Here is a 7,640-nt window from a genome sequence, read left to right on the forward strand (position 1 = left end):
TTCATATCAACGAAGTTCGATGAAATTGAGCAAAAGTTCCGCCATCAAGAAGCCGATATAAAGGACATGAAAAAGAAAATATCAGAGCTTGAGAAGAAAGATGACCTAAATCAGGTCGCCCAAGCTCAACTTGAAAAAGAAATACATGACCTTGAATTTAGAAGCAGGCAGCTGAACTTGGAACTGCATGGGATTAAAGAAGTAGCCAACGAGGATCTTACAGTTATATTAAATAACGTGGCTGATAAACTTCGGGTGCCTCACTTGATGGAATCAGACATTGCAACTGTTCATCGCATTCCCGCTAAACGTGATAAGGTGCCAGACATCATTGTTTGTTTTACGAAGCAAGCAATAAGAGATAAATGGATTAAGAATAGAAAGAACCTTAAGAACAGCGAGCCAACCATTTTCGTGCAAGAAAACCTAACACGCCGCAATAGAGAATTGCTCCAGGCAACGAAAGAACGCGCCAAAGATGAAGGATAGAATTTTACTTGGTATATCAATGGAAAAGTTTTCGTTCGTAAAAGTGAGGGTGTGAGCGCCATCCATGTGAAGGGAAAGAGCGACTTGAATCGATTGTAGCATTGTTTGATATTGTCTTTTGTGTTCCTCTTGAAAAAATGATCAAAATGCCGCAGATGTGTTATTATCTGCCGAATGACCTGAACTACACTACTTCATGTATCGCGCCGACATTGCTTAACGCTATTCACCTAAATGCACGCTCTGTAAAGAACAAGACAATGTGTTTAGAAGAGTTTTTTGGCAAATTTTCATTTACTTTTTCTTTGACAGTGCTCAGTGAAACTTGGAGCACCAATGATTCAGATATTTTTACGATGACTAACTATAAAACTTATTACTTGAACCGCTCCAGCCACCGCGGGGGAGGCGTTGCTTTACTGGTGTCTAATGGCATTGGAGGGCGACAAGTTGGACTCGTACTGCCTAATTACTGATGATTTTGATATCGTATCAGTCTGTACTGGCAGATTCGTGTTTTCGGTTTGCTATCGTCCTCCCAAGGGAAATATGGTTAGGTTCCTGGAATTTTATTATCATTTTCTTTCATTTATAACAGATGGGAAATAGACACTAATAGCTGGAGGGGATTTTAGTATTGACTTGTTGAAGGATAGTGTTACAGAGACTTTAACACGGTTTTGTCTTCGAACGGATATGTTAACCTTGTTACAGTACCAACAAGGGTCACACCAGAATGTGCGTCTCTTCTCGATCTGCTGATTACGAACTCCTCCCAACCAATAGCTGAAACAGGCGTAATATCATGCGCAATCAGCGACCACCTTCCAGTATTCATGAGCATAAATAAGACTGGAGCGGTAAAGTATCGACAGGAAAAAGCAAAGTACCAGTGTATAACTAATGATGCCCTGAATTCCTTTCGAAACTCACTGGCACAAGTTCATTGGGATAACATTGGCATTGCTAGTGACGCAAACGAGGCTTACAATGAGTTTCTCGAAGTATTCAAGAAGCACTATCATTCCTGCTTCCTATTAAAAGATCGTGGATCAAAACTTAAAACTGGCAAACGTTGGGTAACTTCTGAGTTACGCCAAGAAATTAAAATGAAAAACAAGCTTTACAAAACCTTTTTAAGTTCCCGTTCAACAGATGACCTGCGGATGTTTAGGAAATACAGGAATAGGTTGACAAAAAAAAAACTACGCCAGGCACGCGCGGAATACTACGCTAAATTACTTGAAGTTAGGAATGGTCGACACGATTTGCTGTGGTCAAGATTAAATTTTCTACTGAGACGTGAACAACAAGCTGCCCCAAGTACTCTAAAACTAGATAATAAAGATATATCTGGAGAAGAGCTAGCACATGCCTTTAACACCTTTTTTTACAACCCTAGCTCATAGCAACCCGCCACGTGATTCCAATAAATACATTAATTACAATAATGAAACGATATTTCTGAACCCGGTTACAACAGAAGTTATATCAGTAATACAAAACCTTAATAACAGCCGTAGCTATGACATTGACAGAATTCAAGTAAGGCCTGTGAAGCATGTTGTAGGAGTCATTGCACCTGTTATTGCAGATATATTTAACTTATGCTTAACTACCAGCACATTTCCTAATAAAATACAAATAGCCAAAGCAACGGTTCTGTATAAGAAAGGAGACCGCAATGATTTAGGACATTATATACCAGTATCTATACTACCAAACTTCTCAAAAGCTTTCGAGAAAGTTTTATATACTAGGTTGTCGAATTTTATAAGTAAGCATGATCTTGTGTCACCGAATCAATTTGGGTTTTGTAAAAATAAATCTGCCGAATTAGCGCTACTGGAACAAAAGGAATACATACCAACACAGTTTGAAAAGAAAGCCTTCGTTATTGGTGTCTTCGTGGACTTCTCGAAGGCATTTGACTTAGTGAACCACACTATACTCCTAAATAACTTAGAGTGTTATGGTTTTCGGGGACAGGCTCAAACGCTTCTTAAATCATATTTATCCCATAGAAAACAGGCTATCTGCATAGACAATATGAAATCTGAACTAGAATCTGTTACTTCTGGCGTCCCACAGGGCAGTATATTGGGACCGTTACTATTTAATATGTACCTTAATGATATCTCCAACATTAACTCCACTGCTAAATTTGTTATCTACGACGACGACACTAGCATCTTTCTTGCTGGAAATGATTTAGATCTTCTTGTTCGAAAATGCAATGACACTATGAACTGAACGAATTACAAAAATGGTGTAAATTCAAGTGCATGCGTATAAACGAAAAGAAGACACAAGCTGTCATATTCCGCCCTAAAAATAAGCCAGTTCCCTCGCCCCTCGAGGTTAAGCTGAATTCACGACGTATAGATGTGGTTGAGCAATTTAAATGTCTCGGAGTAGTTTTCTCCTCCTGTATGTCTTGGGAAAATCACGTGGACCATATCACAACAAAACTGGCTCAAATAACTGGGATCGTAGGCCGGCTCAGATACGTTCTTCCAAGGCCAGTAAAATTACTCCTCTAGAATTCACTTTTTTACTCCTATTTAAACTATTGCCATTTAGCATGGGGCACAGCCACAATTAGCTGTCTTCAGTGCATCTACAGTTTGCAGAAGGAGTTCCTTCGTCATGTTCACAATGCCCCTGGGGCTCACCGAGCGCGGATCTCTTTCTGCAAGGTAGTGTGCTGAAGATCCACAACGTGTACAAATACCGCTTAAGTGTTCGGTTTAAACTGGAAACACGGAGAAACGTAAACCACATACGTTACCTTGCTGATTTACGTACCCGAGAAGCGACCTACAAGACAAGACATACGGAGAATTGGGTAGTGCCAACCCCTCGAATAAGTTCCGCTAGAGAACGCCTACAATTCACTCTTCCTTCCCTCTTAAATGCTTATGTACATAATAATTTTGATCTTTTCAGTGCGTCAAACAGTGCTTTGCGTACTATGTATGTTACCATGTAGGTTCTGTCTTTCTGTGTGGTGAATATTGTCCAAATATTGTATAATGTTGTTATGTTTTCTTTTGTATTTGTTCATTATGTATAAGTGTTATTAGACTGCAATTATTTTCGTTTTAAAAGCCTAGCTGTGAAGCCACTGCCAAGCGAAAGGGGGCTGCGACTTTGTCAAGCTGTTTCTGACAGCTTTTTCTGCGCCTCCACTGTCTGTATTTGTACAGGGTAGAAAGAAAGAATTTGAATTTGAATTTGAAACTGTGCAAAATGAAGCTCAGCGTTGATTTGCAGCCATTTGACATCGAACGCACACACAGGATTGGCTCTTTTGATGTAAACAAAACAAGACGTATAGTTGTCAAGTTCCCGCACTTGAAAGTTAAAGAACGCATTCTGGCAAACTGGGGTAAACTTAAACGTACTGATTTCAGTGTATCACCAGACTATTCACCAAACACTCGGCTCGCCCGCAAAAGCTTGTTACATTTGCAAAAGCTCCAGGCTAACATTAAAAGCTTTGTCACAACAGGTTAATAATGGATAGCACCACCTACGTATATGGTCATTCCACGGACAAAGTCATACAACGACCATCATAGCTATAAGATTATCCTGGTGAGCAACAAAGAAAATGTCTTCTTTCTATTTTATATACCAACATAAGAAGCATTTTGCCAAAGCTCGACTCAGTTTCTAACCTTATTTCCACCACAGATAGCAACGTTCTCATTTTAACGGAAACTTGGTTAAACACAACCATTGACAACATCGAAATTCAGATTGCCTTAACCGACTTCGATATCTTCACTTGCGATCGTGATTTGAGGCGAGGAGGAGGAGTCTAAATAGCCACTAAACGCACCCTTCGTTGTTTCAAAATTGATATCTCCTCTCTATTGAAAATACAGTTTGTGTGCACTAAAAATTCTCACCTACCCTTGATATTAGGATCATGTTACCGTCCTCCTGATGCCGATTCAAGCTCTGTTGCATGCTTCCATGAGGCACTTTACACTATGGCACATTATTTTCCTAACGCACCAATCATTCTGTTCGGTGATTTGAACTTTCCAGCAATAGTATCGTCTGGCATAGCACTAACATTATTGAAGCACAACGCAGAAAGTGAATTTCTTGACAGGTGTCTTACGTTTGGCTTATCTCAGCTCATCTTCAACCCAACAAGGCATACAACTCAATTTTCCAGCTTGCTCGACCTCTTGTTTACCACGCATCCTGACACCTTTTCTGAGCTAAAATTTTTGCTCGGGATTAGTGATCATGCTGTAATTCACACTAGTTTTCAATTTCATATAGCGTATCCCCCCAAATAAGAAAAATCATAACGCCCTATGACAGAGGTGATTATGCCGCGTTCAATGAAAAGTTAACTAAGTTCAGTTACTCCTTTCTTGAAACGTTTACTTGTAGTTCCGTTGAAGATAACTGTTTAATCTTTAAATCCAAAATGCGGAAAATAACGAAAGCCCTTATTCCTACCATCACTGCAACTGAATGGCCTTCATCCCCTTGGTTTAATATCACATTAAAATGCCTTCACAATCTAAAAAAAGCTGTATAGTATCGCCAAGGAATCTGACATGCCACGTGCATAGTAAAAGTACCGCCGCATTGACAAAATGTTACAGTCACAAGCTAACAAAACTAACCGATCATTCTTTTCATCCTCACTTCCTGATATGCTACGTAATAACCCTCGTCAATTCTGGAAGGTTGTCAATCCATGCCCCCAAAAATCGGTAAAAATACTTCACCCAAACGACGTCCCTATCCCTGATACTGAACTTGCAACAACACTTAATTCAACATTCTCTGTAGTTGTTACAAAAGAATCTGAAGGCAATCTTGCTTATTTTCCTAACCCTCAAGATCCTCTCATGCCAGCCATCACGTTTGAACCTGATGGCCTTTACAGTCTAATAGAATCTTTAAAGCTAACTTCATAGGCTGGTATTGAAGAACTCAACGCGAAAGTGTTAAAAAATACAAAATATGTCACTAGTGTCATTTTATCAGATATTTTTCAACAGTCACTCTCGTCTAGGGTGGTGCTGCAGGACTGGAAGACAGGTAAGATCATTCCAGTCCCCCAAAAAGCTTCTTCAACGTCATGTCTTGACTACCAGCCAATTTCCATTACCAGTGTTCGTTCCAAACTGATGGAGCATATCGTCGTTTCCTACATCATGAGATTTCTAATTTGTATCAACATTTTTCGTCATAGTAAGCACGGATTTCTTAAGAGTTTATTTTGCGATACTCAACTTGCACTGTTTATAAAATACATTAGTTCCCAATTAGACCTTAATACACACGTAGACTTATTGTTTTTAGACTTCTAGAATTCTTTCGATAAGGTTCCCCGCAATCGTCTTTTTTCGAAACTTTCAGCCCTGAATCTTAGTCCCCTAATTTATTATTGGTTGCGCAGTTTCCTGACCGGCCGGCCACAGTTTGTTTTTCCAAAGAACTTTTCATCTCCTCTGTCTCCTGTCCTTTGTGTGGTTCCTCAAGGTTCTGTCCTCGGCCCCCTTCTCTTCTTAATCTACAATAATGATCTTCCTAATGATATATCTTTTAAGATATGCCCATTCGCGGACGACTGTTATTTACCGACCAATGAACAATAGCCCAGATATTCTTGTCCTACAGCGTGACTTACAAACAGTTGAAAAATGGTGGAAGACATGGTTAATGTCATTAAATGTATATAAAACCTCATTAATCTTATTCCATCGTCGGCATTCTTGTGTAGCATTCTCATATCTCTTAGGCTTAAATTCAGTATTATCATCTGTGACATGTTATAAATACCTAGAGCTTTATTTAAAGCGCAATCTTTCATGTTCCTCTCACATCGCTAAAGTAACCAACGAGGCTAACCCCACCTTAGGCTTTCTATTGTCTACAAATCTGCGGTAAGTCCCAAAATTGAATACGCAAGCTAAGTTTGGCACCCACACCATACTAATATTTATAGCATGTTTGAATCTGTCCAAAACCACGCAGCCCAATTTACCTTCCATGACTATTCTTCATATACGAGTGTCACAGCGCTCAAATCTAATGCGAATTTTCCAGTCTAGAAACGAGACGTCAAGTGTCCAGGCTCATTATATATCACAAGTTTTAGCATGCCCCGATTGGTAGCAGCGTCATATCGCCTACTGACCGCCATTCATCACGGACTAATGCGCGCGCATAATCCAATCTGCATTCGTTTTCCCCACGTGCAGCGAGAGACTGGAATGATCTGCCTGAAGAAACGGCGCGACACCGCTCCAGTGCGACTGAGTTCAAGACTGCCGTCGAACGCCTTCTTCCTTGAAGCTGCCCACCCCTCATGTAAAACACCTTTCCAGGGGCATTTGTGGAATAAAAATGAATAAATAAATAAATAAATAAATAAATAAATAAATAAATAAATAGGTAAATAAATAAATAAATATAGCGGTATCGACGGCATATATTATGAACCGAGCATTACTATCAATGGGGATCAGATCAATATTATAGATATTAAAATCAATGGTCCGAGGATGTATACCGCCTTGTGGCACACCACAATTCATAGCTTGGATAGTTTACCTAAATGTGTCAATTGAAATAAGCTGTTTTCGTGAGGAAAAGAATGATTTTACTAGCTGCAAAGCATCCCTATTAAAAAGAATGTGAACGACCATGTATGAGAAATGTTGAACCCTGTTATTGCTCCATAGACTGTACGATATCTCGTAGACTGAACGAGTTCTCGTCAACTGTGCGATTTCTCATAGACTGAAAGAGTTCTCGTCAACTGAAAGATTTATCGTAGACTGAACGATTTCTCGTACTACACGTGTGTATGAGATTACGTTCTCGCGAAAGAACGAGATTCTCGTACATCATGAAAGAGTTTGTACGAGCTGAGTGCATACAACATGAAAGAGCTTGTACGACCTGCAAGAGTATGAACCCTAAAAAATATTGGCACTTCCTTTACATATTTACTATAATAATGCAAATACAATTCATGTAAGTAATAGTACGTGCACGATCACTTGTGCTTACCTGACTGCACTGTTGTCTTGCTGTTATGGTTTGTTCATAATTCTATGGTAAACAGTAATTTTGAGGTGAAAATGCCAGATGAAGTAATGGCTTGT

This window comes from Dermacentor variabilis, chromosome 5 (assembly GCF_050947875.1).
Source record: "Dermacentor variabilis isolate Ectoservices chromosome 5, ASM5094787v1, whole genome shotgun sequence".
Lineage (NCBI taxonomy): Eukaryota > Metazoa > Arthropoda > Arachnida > Ixodida > Ixodidae > Dermacentor > Dermacentor variabilis.